Genomic DNA, 13388 nt, shown 5'->3' on the forward strand with positions numbered 1-13388 from the left:
CAAGAAAGGAGAGTAAAAGAAAGTTCAACTAATTGATTAATGCAAAAGAAGCCAAGAAAGAAAAAAAAAAAGAAACATAAAACAGATGAGACAAATCAAAACCAAATTATAAATGGTAGAAGTAAATGCAAAAACATCAGCTCTTACATTAAAGGTAAATGGTCTATTTTTTAAATTTTAATTTAATTTTATTTATATTCATTTAACATATAGCATATTATTAGTTTCAGAGGTAGAATTTAGTGATTCATCAGTTGCATATAACACCCAGTGCTCATTCCATCAAGTGCCCTCCTTAGTGCCCATCACCCAGTTACCCCATTCCACACCCTTCTCCCCTCCAGCAACCCTTAGTTTTTTTCCTATAGTTAAGAGTCTCTTATGGTTTGTCTCCTTCATTATTTTCATCTTGTTTTTTTTTCCCTCCCTTCCCCTATGATCTTCTGTTTTTTTCTTAAATTCCACATGTGAGTGAAATCATATGACAATTGTCTTTCTCTGATTGATCTATATCGCGTAGCATGATACCCTCTAGTTCCATCCACGTTGTTGCAAATGGTAAGATCTCATTTTTTTGATAGCTTAGTAATATTCCATGTATATATCTATATCACACACCTTCTTTATTCATCTGTCGATGGACATCTGGGCTCTTTCCATAGTTTGGCTATTGTGGACATTACTGCTATAAACATTGGGTATAGGTGCCCTTTCAAATCACTGTTTGTATCCTTTGGGTAAATACCTAGTAGTGCAATTGCCGGGTTGTAGGGTAGGTCTATTTTTATCTTTTTGAGGAACCTCCATACTGTTTTCCAGAGTGGCTGTACCAGCTTGCGTACTCACCAAGATTGTAAGAGGTTCCCCTTTCTCTGTGTACTCACCAACATCTGTTGTTTCCTGACTTGTTAATTTGAGCCATTCTGACTGGTGTAAGGTGGTATCTCATTGTGGTTTTGATTTGTATTTCCCTGATGCTGAGCATTTTTTTTGTGTGTTGAGCATTTTTTGTGTGTGTCTGTTGGCCATTTGCCTGTCTTCTTTGGAGAATCGTCTGTTCATGTCTTCTGCCCATTTTTTGACTGGATTATTTGTTCTTTCGGTGTTGAGTTTGATAAGTTCTTTATAGATTTTGGATACTAGCCCTTTATCTGATATGTCATTTGCAAATATCTTCTCCCATTCTGTCAGTTGTCTTTTGGTTTTGTCCACTGTTTCCTTTGCTGTGCAAAAGCTCTTTATCTTGATAAAGTCCTAATAGTTAATTTTTTTTTTTTAAGATTTTATTTATTTATTTGACAGAGAGAGACACAGCGAGAAAGCGAACACGAGCAGGGGGAGTGGGAGCGGGAGAAGCAGGCTTCCCGCCAAGCAGGGAGCCCGATGCGGGACTCGATCCCAGGACCCTGGGATCATGACCTGAGCCGAAGGCAGACGCTTAACCGACTGAGCCACCCAGGCATCCCCTAATAGTTAATTTTTGTTTTTGTTACCCTTGCCTTTGGAGATATGTCTAGCAAGAAGTTGCTATGACCGAGGTCAAAGAGGTTGCTGCCTGTGTTCTCTAGGATTTTGATGGATTCCAGTCTCACATTTAGGTCTTTCATCCATTTTGAGTCTATTTTTGTGTATGGTGTAAGGAAATGGTTCGGTTTCATTCTTCTGCATGTGGCTGTCCAAATTTCCCAACACCATTTGTTGAAGAGACTGTCTTTTTTCCTGTGGGTATTCTTTCCTGCTTGGTTGAAGATTAGTTGGCCATAGAGTTGAGGGTCTGTTTCTGGGGTCTCTATTTTGTTCCGTTGATCTGTCCATCTGTGTTTGTGCCAGGTCCATACTGTCTTGATGGTTACAGCTTTGTAATAGAGCTTGAAGTCTGGAATTGTGATGCCACCAGCTTTGGTTTTCTTTTTCAACATTCTTTTGGCTATTTGGGGTCTTTCTGATTCCATACAAATTTTAGGGTTATTTGTTTCAGCTCTGTGGAAAATGTTGATGGTAGTTTGATAGGGATTGCATTGAATGTGTAGATTGCCCTGGATAGCATAGACATTTTAATAATATTTGTTCTTCCATTCAGTGAGCATGGAATGTTTTTCCATTTCTTTGTGTCTTCCTCAGTTTCTTTCATAAGTCTTCTATAGCTTTCAGAGTACAGAGCCTTTACCTCTTTGGTTAGGTTTATTCCTACATATCTTACAGTTTTTGGTGCAATTGCAAATTGGATCGATTCCTTAATTTCACTTTCTTCTGTCTCATGTTTGGGTATAGAAATGCGACTGACTTTTGTGCATTGATTTTATATCCTGCCACGTTGCTAAATTCCTATATGAATTCTAGGAATTTTTGGGTGCAGTCTTTTGGGTTTTCAACATAGAGTACCATGTCATTTGCAAAGAGTGAAAGTTTGACTTCTTTGCCAATTTGTATGACTTTTATTTCTTTTTGTTGTCTGACTGCTGAGGCTAGGATTTCTAGTACTATGTTGAACAACAGTGGTGATAGTGGACATCCCTGCCATGTTCCTGACCTTAGGGGAAATGCTCTCAGTTTTTCCCCATTGAGTAGGAAATTCGCTGTGGGTTTTTCATAGATGGCTTTTATGATATTGAGGTATATTCCTTCCATTCCTACACTGTGGATAGTTTTAAGCAAGAATGGATGCTGTATTTTGTCAAATGCTTTTTCTGCATTGAGAGGATCATAGGATTCTTATCCTTTCTTTGATTAATGTGGTATGTCATGTTGATTAATTTGCAGATGTTGAACTACGCTTGCAGCCCAGGAATAAATCCCACTTGGTCCTGGTGAATAATCCTTTCAATGTACTGTTGGATCCTATTGGCTAGTATCTTGGTGAAAATTTTTGCATCCATGTTCATCAGGGATATTGGTCTTTAATTCTTTTTGGTCAGGTCTTTGGTTTTGGGATCAAGGTAATGCTGACCTCATAGAATGTGTTTGGAAGTTTTCTTCCATTTCTATATTTTGAAACAGCTTCAGAAGAATAGATTAATTCTTCTTTAAATGTTTGGTAGAATTCTGCTGGGAGGCCATCTGGTCCTGGACTCTAGTTTTTTGGGAAATTTTTGATTACTGCTTCCATTTCTTTGCTGGTTATGGGTCTCCTCAGGTTTCTATTACTTTCAGTTTTGGTAGTTTATATGTTTCTAGGAATGCATCCATTTTTTCCAGATTGCCTAATTTGTTGGCATATAGTTGCTTTTAATATGTCCTTATAATTGTTTATATTTCTTCAGTGTTGGTTGTGACCTCTCCTCTTTCATTCATGATTTATTTGGGTCCTTTCTCTTTTCTTTTTGATAAGTCTGGCTAGGGATTTATCAATCTTGTTTATTCTTTCATAGAGCCAGTTCCTAGTTTTGTTGATCTGTTCCACTTTTTTTTTTGGATTTCTATTTCATTGATTTCTGCTCTAATATTATTTCTCTTCTTCTGCTTGGTTTAGGCTTTATTTGCTGTTATTTTTCCACCTCCTTTAGGTGTAAGGTTAGCTTGTGTATTTGAGTCTTGTTCTTGAGAAAGGCTTGTGTTGCTATATACTTGCCTCTTAGGACTGCCTTTGATGCATTCCCAAGGTTCTCAACAGTTGTGTTTTCATTTTCATTTGCTTCCATGAATTTTTTCAATTCTTTAATTTCCTCATTGACCCATTCATAGGATGCTCTTTAACCTCCATGTATTTGTGTACCTTCCAAATTTTCTCTTATGATTGGGTTCAAGTTTTAAAGCATTGTGGTCTGAAAATATGCAGGGAGTAATCCCAGTTTTTTTGGTACTGGTTGAGACCTAATTTGTGACCCAGTGTGTTATCTATTCTGGAGAATGTTTCATGTGCACTGGAGAAGAATGTGTATTTTGTTGCTTTAGGATGGAATGCTGTAAATATATCTGTGAAGTCCATCTTGGTCCAATGTGTCATTCAAAGCCCTTGTTTCCTTGTTGATCTTCTGCTTAGATGATCTGTGAGTGGAGAGTGTTAACGTCCATTACTGTGAGTGGGGTGTTAACGTCCCCTACTATTATCAATGTTTTTCTTTAATTTTGTTATTAATTGGTTTATTTAGTTGGCTGCTCCCAATATAGGGATATAAATATTTACAATTGTTAGATCTTCTTGTTGGATAGACCCTTTTATTATGATATAGTGTATTTCTTAATGTCTTTTTTTTATGTTATGTTAGTCACCATATAGTACATTATTAGGTTTTGTTTTGTTTTTTTAAGATTTTATTTATTTATTTGAGATAGAGTGAGAGAGAGAGAGTGAGAGAACACAAGCAATGGGAGCAGCAGAGGAAGAGGGAGAAGCAGACTCTTCACTGAGCAGGGAGCCCATTGAGGGGCTCGATCCCAGGACCCTGGGATCATGACCTGAGCCGAAGGCAGATGCTTAACTGACTGAGCCATGCAGGCGTCCCAGTACATAATTAGTTTTTGATGTAGTGTTCCATGATTCATTGTTTACATATAACACCCTCTCCCCTCTGAAACCCTCAGTTTGTTTCTCAGAGTCCGTAGTCTCTCATGGTTCATCTTCCCCTCTGATTCTCCACCCCCCTTCATTTTTCCCTTCCTTCTCCTAATGTCCTCCATGCTATTCCTTATGTTCCACAAGTTCCTTCTCCTAATGTCCTCCATGCTATTCCTTATATTCCATATGATAATTGACTTTCTCTGCTTATTTCACTTAGCATAATCTCCAGGCCCATCCATGTTGATGTCGTATTACAGTCTTTGGTTTAAAATCTAATTTTTTTGATATAAGGATTCCTCTCCCAGCTTTCTTTTGAAGTCCACTAAACGCAAATGGTCTAAATATTAAATTTTTGAAATTATAGTTGCATTAAAAATAATGCCCGAGTGTGTTCAGCTTAAAGTGATATAACTTCAATTTAAAAACATAGAAAAGGCAAAAGAGGAAGATGGGAAAATATATTCTGTACATGTCCTATTCAAATCAATGGTGGTGTTCCTAATTCCCAGACAAAATAGATATAGTATCCAAGAAACAGTTTAAAGAGAAATATTTTTTTAATTATTTTTTTAAACATTTTATTGACTTATTTATTTGAGAGAGCACATGTGAGCACAGAGGGAGAGGCAAATGCCCTGCTGAGCAGAGAGTGGGATGTGGGACTCGATCCCAGGACACTGAGATCATGACCTGAGCTGAAGGCAGATGCTTAACCATCTGAGCCACCCAGGTGCCCCTATTTTTTTAATTATTAAAGGAGTATTTTAACAGAATTGGAAAATAATTCTTAATTTATATGTATGTAACACATTTTTAAAACATACAAAGCAAAAACTAACATATTGAGAGGGAAAATGGAAAAATCTATACTCATACTATGAGATTTTAACATAACTGTCTCAACACTGATAGTATAAGTACACAAAAATCAAGATATCTAAACAATGTGATTAATGAACCTGATATAATTGATATGTCTAACAAATATGCTTCTTCTTTTCCATTTTTTTCTTTTGATCCTTCAACCTGGAAACTTTTTACTGACATGTCTTCTGGTCCACTGATCCTCTATTCTGTATATCTAATCCATATAAAGATATTAATAATAGCTATTTTGAAAAGTCTGTGTCTGAAAATTAAAAATTAAAATATCTGAACTACCTGTGGGCTTGTTACTTTAAAAACATTTTGGGGGAGTTCTCAGGTATTTGATCCTTTTTTTTTTCTTTTTTTTTTTAGCATGCCTCATAATATTTAATTGAATATTTAACATAGTGTATTTAAAATTATAGAGGCTCCTTTCAAAAATATTGTTGTTTTTCATCTGGCAGGAAGATAGAGTTTAAGCAGTTTACCTTAATCCTTTAAGGTTTGGTTTGAGGTTTTATTAAAGTTGATGTGTTTCAGTTTTGTCCTTATTCCTTTTGGGTCTTAACTGAAAATCTGGGGTGTTTGCCATGACTACTACATTCCTTAATTCCTTAGCACTCTACAGTTGATATAATATGTGCTTAGCTCATTAGCGTTCCAGCTCCTTTTTTTTGCTGGGTGTCATGGAGTCTTACTGTATATGTGCGAAGTTTAGTAGTTGTCAGACTCCTAAGGGAAGGTTAAATGCAGTTCCTGCCTCTCCAAGATTTTTGCCCCTGAAGTCTCAGTTATTTTAGACTCATTGAACTCTAGTATTTGTTTCATCTAGACAGGACTGCTGGTTTCTGCTAGGAGTCACTTCCCCTGCATTGTGAATTTGAAATGTCTTCAGGAAAAAATTCTAGGGTGAATGTGGATCTCATGTTGTCCTTCCCTTTTCTCAGGAATTGTAGTTCCTTAAATCTTGCCTATCTTGGTTGCTTTCCAATGCTTTTAGACAGTTCACATATGTAGTTTGTCTAGCTTTTATAGTTGTGTTTGGCATGAAGAGGGTTAATTTTGATAGACTACTTTGTCATGGTAGTAACTATAAGTCCAAATATATATCCAAGTACACATGGAACATTTACCAAAATTGACACATGCCAAGCCATTGAACAAATTTCACAAAATTTTAGATGATTGAACTCATTTTGTCTTCTTGAACACTGTGGAATTAAGTTAGAAATCAATTTAAAAAGATAGCCATATAATTCTCAATTTTTTGGAATTTTGGAATATATTTCTGAATAATCCATGAGTCAGAGAAGAAATCATAATGAAAATTATAAAATGGGAATTCAATGAAAATTAACATTTAAAATCTTGTGGGTTTAAGGTAATGCTGTGCTTTGAGGAAAATTTCTAGCCTCAATTTCATATATTAGAAAAGAAGAAAACCTATCTCTGGAAATTAGAAAAGAACAAGTTAAACCTATGGAACATAAGAAGGAAGGAGAAGATACAGGTGAGACTTGAAAAAATCAGCAGAGCCAAAAGATAATTCTTTGAATAGGCTAATAAAATTAGCAGACTTCTAGTACTGATTATGAAAAGAGAGGAGACAAGCTATAATACCAGGTATGAGATAAGGACATGAGTAGAGATCCCACGGATATTGAGAAGATAATAAGAAGGGGGTGCCTGGGTGGCTCAGATGGTTAAGCATCTGCCTTCGGCTCAGGTCATGATCCCAAGGTCCTGGGATCGAGTCCCACATGGGACTCCCGGCTCAGTGGGGAGCCTGCTCCTCCCTCTGACCCTCTCCCCTCTCATGCTGTTTCTCTCTCGCTCGCTCTCTAAAGAAAAATAAATAAAATCTTTAAAAAAAAAAAGATAAGATATTATGAACAATATTATATGCTAAATTTAGAAACAGAAGAAAATGACAAATTTTTTGAAAAACACTATGTAGCCAAACTTTCATAGCATGAATGAGAAAAACTTGAAGGAATTTAGTAAGTATTTTTTAAAAATCTGAGTGTATAATATTTTTTCACAAAGAAAATTCCTGATCAAGATGGCTTCATTGTGAATTCTTTCAAATTTTTAAGGTAAAAATAACATTAATCATATAGAAACTCTTACTGAGAATAAAAAAGTGGATCTTGTTTTATGATGCCAGCATAACCTAATAAAGGATATTATAAAATAGAACATTTTCTTTTGAACAATGATAAGTTGTAAACAAAATATTACTGCATTAATATAGTGATAAGTAAAAATGGTAATACATCAGTAATGTTGGGATTATTTTGTTGCTTTTCAATTATTGGTTGTATTAATTTGAATTTAGTGCTACTGTATTAATGACATTTGTAAAATTTTAAAATTTGTACAAGTCTGGAGTATAATAACTATGCTATGAAATATAATTTTGAGTTTTGTGTACTTACAAGATTATTCTAAGTATTTAGAAGCTCTCAGACAGGTTAATTGCATGATTTGCTATTCTCAACAAGCATTCTTCATTATGTGAATAATTTTTCAATATGGTTTTTACTGAAGGGTCCTTAAAAATGTAATTTGTTCATAGCTAATTTCTTAGTGTCTAAGAAACCTGTGTTATAGTTTCTGTTTTGATACATTCCTCTGACTTGCTTCAGTTATTTCACTTTTCCTTTTTATTACATTATAGTGTTTGTGTTGGCCATCATTTTGGTTATGGACTAGGTTCAAGTGTTAAGCAGTATTTCTTTATATAAGAAAGCTTTCAAAGAGGGGTGTTTTTCTTTCCTTTCAAAAGTAAAGTTATTAATCATACTGCTTCTAAGGGTGAGCCAGTTAAATTAAGTGGAAACTGAAATCTTTTGTTAAACTTAATTTCATAATTTAGTTGTTTTTTTATCTTTTGGCATGTATGATTTTTATAAGGTTGACTTTATATTTTAAAATATATATTATATTAAATATTAAAATAAATAGTAAATATAAATTAAATATATTAAATGTTAAATATATATATACTTATATATAACATATACACATATATATATCTATATATAATATATATACTTATTCTCCCTCACCACCCCAAGAAAAGTGCCTTAGCTTTATTGCAGGGAAGCTAGGGAGGAGCAGCACAAGTGAGGGTCTCTGCATGAACTCCCATCGCTAAGCAGGACTTCCAGGCCCCAGGTCTGTCTGCAAGTCGGGAGAGGATAAGTGTCCTGTCCCCTTTGGTCCATCTTGGGCCAAGGGTTCCAGACCCTTGCTTCCTGGGGCTGAGGTAGGAAATAGCCTTGCCTGTTTTCCCCAGGGTCTCCAATAGTGTCCACACTGTGCTCAGAGTTGATGCAGACCTTCTTGTTGGGCAGGTCAATGTCAAACTCAACCCCTTGTTGAGCTTGTTGAGCACCTGACTGCATTAGAGCAGCCTTCACAGGTCTCATCCTCGGAGAACTTGTGCTTTGACATGATGATATGGATGTCGTGGTAATGGTGGCGACCCCTCTCATTTATATATTTATTTATTATATTTTTAATTATGTTAAGTTAGCCACCATACAGTACATCATTAGTTTTTTATGTAGTGTTCAGTGATTTATTAGTTGTATATAACACCCAGTGCTCATTACAACATGTGCCCTCTTTAATACCCATCACCTGTGGCTACCCCATCCCCTAACATCCCTCCTCTCTGAAACCCTCAGTTTGTTTCCCAGAGTCCATAGCCTCTCATGGTTTGTCTCCCTCTCTGATTCACCCCCTTCAGTTTCCCTTCCTTCCCCTAATGTCCTCTGTGCTATTCCTTATGCTCCACAAATAAGTGAAACCATATGATAATTGTCCTTCTTTGCTTGACGTATTTCACTTAGCATAATCCCCTCCAGTTCCCTCCATGTTGTTGTAAATGGTGGGTATTCATCCTTTCTGATAACTGACTAATATTCCATTGTATATATGAACCACATCTTCTTTATCCATTCATTTGTTGAAGGGCATTTCGGCTCTTTCCACAGTTTGGCTATTATGGACATTGCTGCTATGAACATTGGGGTGCATGTGCTCCTTCTTGTCACTACATCTGTATCTTTGGAATAAATACCTAGTAGTGCAATTGCTGGGTCATAAGGTAGCTGTATTTTTAATGTCTTGAGAAACCTCCATATTGTTTTCTGGAGTGGCTGTAACACCAGCTTGCATTTCCACCAACAGTGTAAGAGGGTTCCCCTTTCTCCAAATCCTCGCCAACAACTGTTGCTTCCTGACTTGTTAATTTTTGTCATTCGATCTGGTGTAAGGTGGAATCTCAATGTGGTTTTGATTTGTATTTCCCTGATGGCTAATGATGTTGAACATTTTTCATGTGTCTGTTAGCCATTTGTATATCTTCTTTGGAGAAGTGTCTGTTCAGGTCTTCTGCCCATTGTTTGACTTGATTATTTATTGTGTGGGTGTTGAGTTTGAGAAGTTCTTTATAGATCTTGGATACCAGCCCTTTATCTGTACTGTCATTTGCAAATATCTTCTTCCATTCCGTGGGTTGCCTCTTAGTTTTGTTGACTGTTTCCTTTGCTGTGCAGAAGCTTTTTATCTTGATGAAGTCCCCAAAGTTCATTTTTGCTTTTGTTTCCCTTGCCTTTGGAGACATGTCTTGAAAGAAGTTGCTGTGGCTGATATCGAAGAGGTAACTGCCTATGTTCTCCTTTAGGATGTTCTCCTTAGGATCTCCCAACTATATGGATTCTGTCTCACATTGAGGTCTTTCATCCATTTTGAGTTTATCTTTGTGTATGGTATAAGAGAATGGTCGAGTTTCATTCTTCTGTATGTAGCTGTCCAATTTTCCCAGCACCATTTATTGAAGAGACTGTCTTTTTTCCACTGGATATTTTTTCCTGATTTGTTGAAGATTATTTGACTATAGAGTTGAGGGTCCATTTCTGGAGACTCTCTTCTGTTCCACTGATCTATGTGTCTGTGTTTTGTGCCAATACCATGCTGTCTTGGTGATCACAGCTTTGTAATATAGCGTGAAGTCAGGCAACATGATGCCCCCAGCTTTGTTTTTCCTTTTCAAATTTCCTTGGCGATTTGGGTTCTTTTCTGGTTCCATACAAATTTTAGGATTGTTTGTTCCAGCTCTGTGAAAAATGTTGATGGTCTTTTGAAAGGGATTGCACTGAATGTGTAGATTGCTCTGGGTAACATAGACATTTTATTTTATTTTTTATTTTTTTAAGATTTTATTTGTTTGACAGAGAGAGACACAGCGAGAGAGGGAACACAAGCAGGGGGAGTGGGAGAGGGAGAAGCAGGTTGCCTGCTGAGCAGGGAGCCTGACATGAGGTTCAATCCCAGGATCCTGGGATGATGACCTGAGTCAAAGGCAGACACTTAACAACTGAGCCACCCAGGCGCCCCAACATTGACATTTTAACAATGGTTATTCTTCTGATCCATGAGCATGGAATGTTTTTCCACCTTTTTGTGTCTTCTTCAATTTCTTTCCTGAGTGTTCTGTAGTTCCTAGAGTATAGATCCTTTACCCCTTTGGTTAGGTTTATTCCGAGATATCTTATGGTTTTTGGTGCTATTGTAAGTAGAATTGTTGGTCTAATTTCTCTTTCTACAGTTGCATTGTTAGTGTTCAAGAAAGCAACTGATTTCTGTGCATTGATTTTGTATCCTTCACAATTACTGAATTGCTGTATGAGTTCTAGTAATTTGGGGGTGGAGTCTTTTGGGTTTTCCACATAAAGTATCATGTCATCTCCGAAGAGAGAGACTTTGACTTCTTCTTTGGCAATTTGAATACCTTTTATTTCTTTTTGTTGTCTGATTGCTGTTGCTAGGACTTCTAGTACTATGTTGAAATAGTGGCAAGAATGGGCATCCTTGGCGTGTTCCTGATCTTAAGGGAAAGGCTCTCAGCTTTTCCCCATTGAGGATGATATTCGCCGTGGATTTTTCATACATGGATTTTGTTAACTTGAGTAATGTTCCCTTTATCCCTATGCTCTGAAGAGTTTTAATCAGGAAAGGATGCTATATTTTGTCAAATGCTTTTTCTGCATCAATCGAGAGGACCATATGGTTCTTCTCCCCCCTCTTATTAATGTGTTCTATCACATTGATTGATTTGTGAATGTTGAACGACCCTTGCATCCAGGGGATAAATCCCACTTGGTCATCGTGGATGCTTCTTTTTATGTATTGCTGGATCCTGTTAGCTAGGATTTTGTTGAGGATATTGGAATCCATACTTATCAAGGATATCGGTCTGAAATTCTCCTTTTTGATGGGGTCTTTGCCTGGTTTGGGGATTAAGGTAATGCTGGCTTCATACCATTGTAGGTTACATATCTCTTCTCCCGCACTTTCAGGATTTTCTCTTTGTCTATGAGACTCGTAAGTTTTACTATTAGATGTCGGGGTGTTGACCTATTTTTATTGATTTTGAGATGTTCTTTTTTTTTTTTTAAGATTTTATTTATTTATTTGAGAGAGAGAGAATGAGAGACAGAGAGCATGAGAGGGAGGAACGTCAGAGGGAGAAGCAGACTCCCTGCCGAGCAGGGAGCCCGATGCGGGACTCGATCCCGGGACTCCAGGATCATGACCTGAGCCGAAGGCAGTCGCTTAACCAACTGAGCCACCCAGGCGCCCATATTTTTATTGATTTTGAGAGGGGTTCTCTGTGCCTCCTGGATTTTGATGCCTGTTTCCTTCTCCAAATTAGGGAAGTTCTCTGCTACAATTTGCTCCATTATACTTTCTGCCCCTCTCTCTCTTTCTTCTTCTTCTGGGATCCCAATTATTCTAATGTTGTTTCGTCTTATGGTATCGCTTATCTCTCGAATTCTGCCCTCGTGATGCAGTAGTTGTTTATCTCTCTTTTTCTCAGCTTCTTTATTTTCCATCATTTGGTCTTCTATATCACTAATTCGCTCTTCTGCCTCATTTATCCTAGCAGTTAGTGCCCCCATATTGATTGCACCTCATTAATAGACTTTTTGATTTCAAGTTGATTATATTTTAGTTCTTTTACTTCTCCAGAAAGGGTTTCTCTAATAACTTCCATGCTCTTCTCAAGCCCAGCTAGTATCTTTAAAGTGATGATTCTGAACTCTAGATCCGACATCGTACTAATGTCCGTATTGAGTAGGTCCCTGTCAGTCGGTACTACCTCTTGTTCTTTTTGTTGAGGTGATTTTTTTCCATCTTGTCATTTTGTGCAGAGGAGAATAGATTAATGAGAGAACAAAATGCTAGCAGGGTAACAACCTCCCCAGAAAATATACTCTAAACAAATCAGAAAAGACCTGAAGCAGTGGGAAAAGAAAGGGAAAGAGAGAAAAAAGGAAAACAAAAAAAAAAAGAAAAAGATAAAGATAAAAAGAAACAAAACAGAACAAAACAAACGAACAAGAACAAAAAAACCAGAATGTGATCAAATGTGATCAAATCAGGCTGGTATATAGATCAGTGGCACACACTAGATTTTGGGTGTATTTTGGTCCGTTAGAAGAAAGTGCCTCCCAAAATCTTAAGGAAAGAAAAACTTATATGTGTGCAAAAATAAGGGTTGATATGATGAAGGGATGGAATATGAGTAAAGATGGAAATTATAGGGCGCCTGGGTGGCTCACTTGGTTAAGCGACTGCCTTCGGATCAGGTCATGATCCTGGAGTCCCAGAATCGAGTCCCGCATTGGGCTCCCTGCTCGGAAAAGAGTCTCCTTCTCCCTCTGCCACTTCCCCCTCTCATGTGCTCTCTCTCATTCTCTCTCTCTAAAATAAATAAATAAAATCTTTGAAAAAAAAAAGATGGAAATTATAAAAAATTTTATAAAAGGAATTGATAAGAAGTTGTTTGAAAAAAGAAAGAAGAGGATTTAAAAAAAGAAAAAGGGAGAGCATGTGATCAGGCAGGGGAGTAAAAAAAACCATATACTAGAGATTTAGGGCTTATTTTGATCTTTTAGAAGAAACTATCTCAAAATTTTATAGAGAGAACAACTTATATATATATGCC

General features: G+C 36.8%; 1 protein-coding gene and 1 pseudogene across 6 annotated transcripts in view; one reads left to right on the forward strand and one right to left on the reverse strand.

Annotated features, from left to right (window-relative positions):
• The window catches only part of SCAPER (S-phase cyclin A associated protein in the ER), a 486665-nt gene that overhangs the window by 107920 nt on the left and 365357 nt on the right, over positions 1 to 13388 (forward strand). The window lies entirely within an intron of this gene.
• LOC118003478 lies at positions 8475 to 8824 on the reverse strand (annotated as a pseudogene).

Source organism: Mirounga leonina, unplaced genomic scaffold (genome assembly GCF_011800145.1).
Source record: "Mirounga leonina isolate KUSES-001 unplaced genomic scaffold, KU_Mleo_1.0 Mir_91, whole genome shotgun sequence".
In the NCBI taxonomy this organism is placed as follows: domain Eukaryota; kingdom Metazoa; phylum Chordata; class Mammalia; order Carnivora; family Phocidae; genus Mirounga; species Mirounga leonina.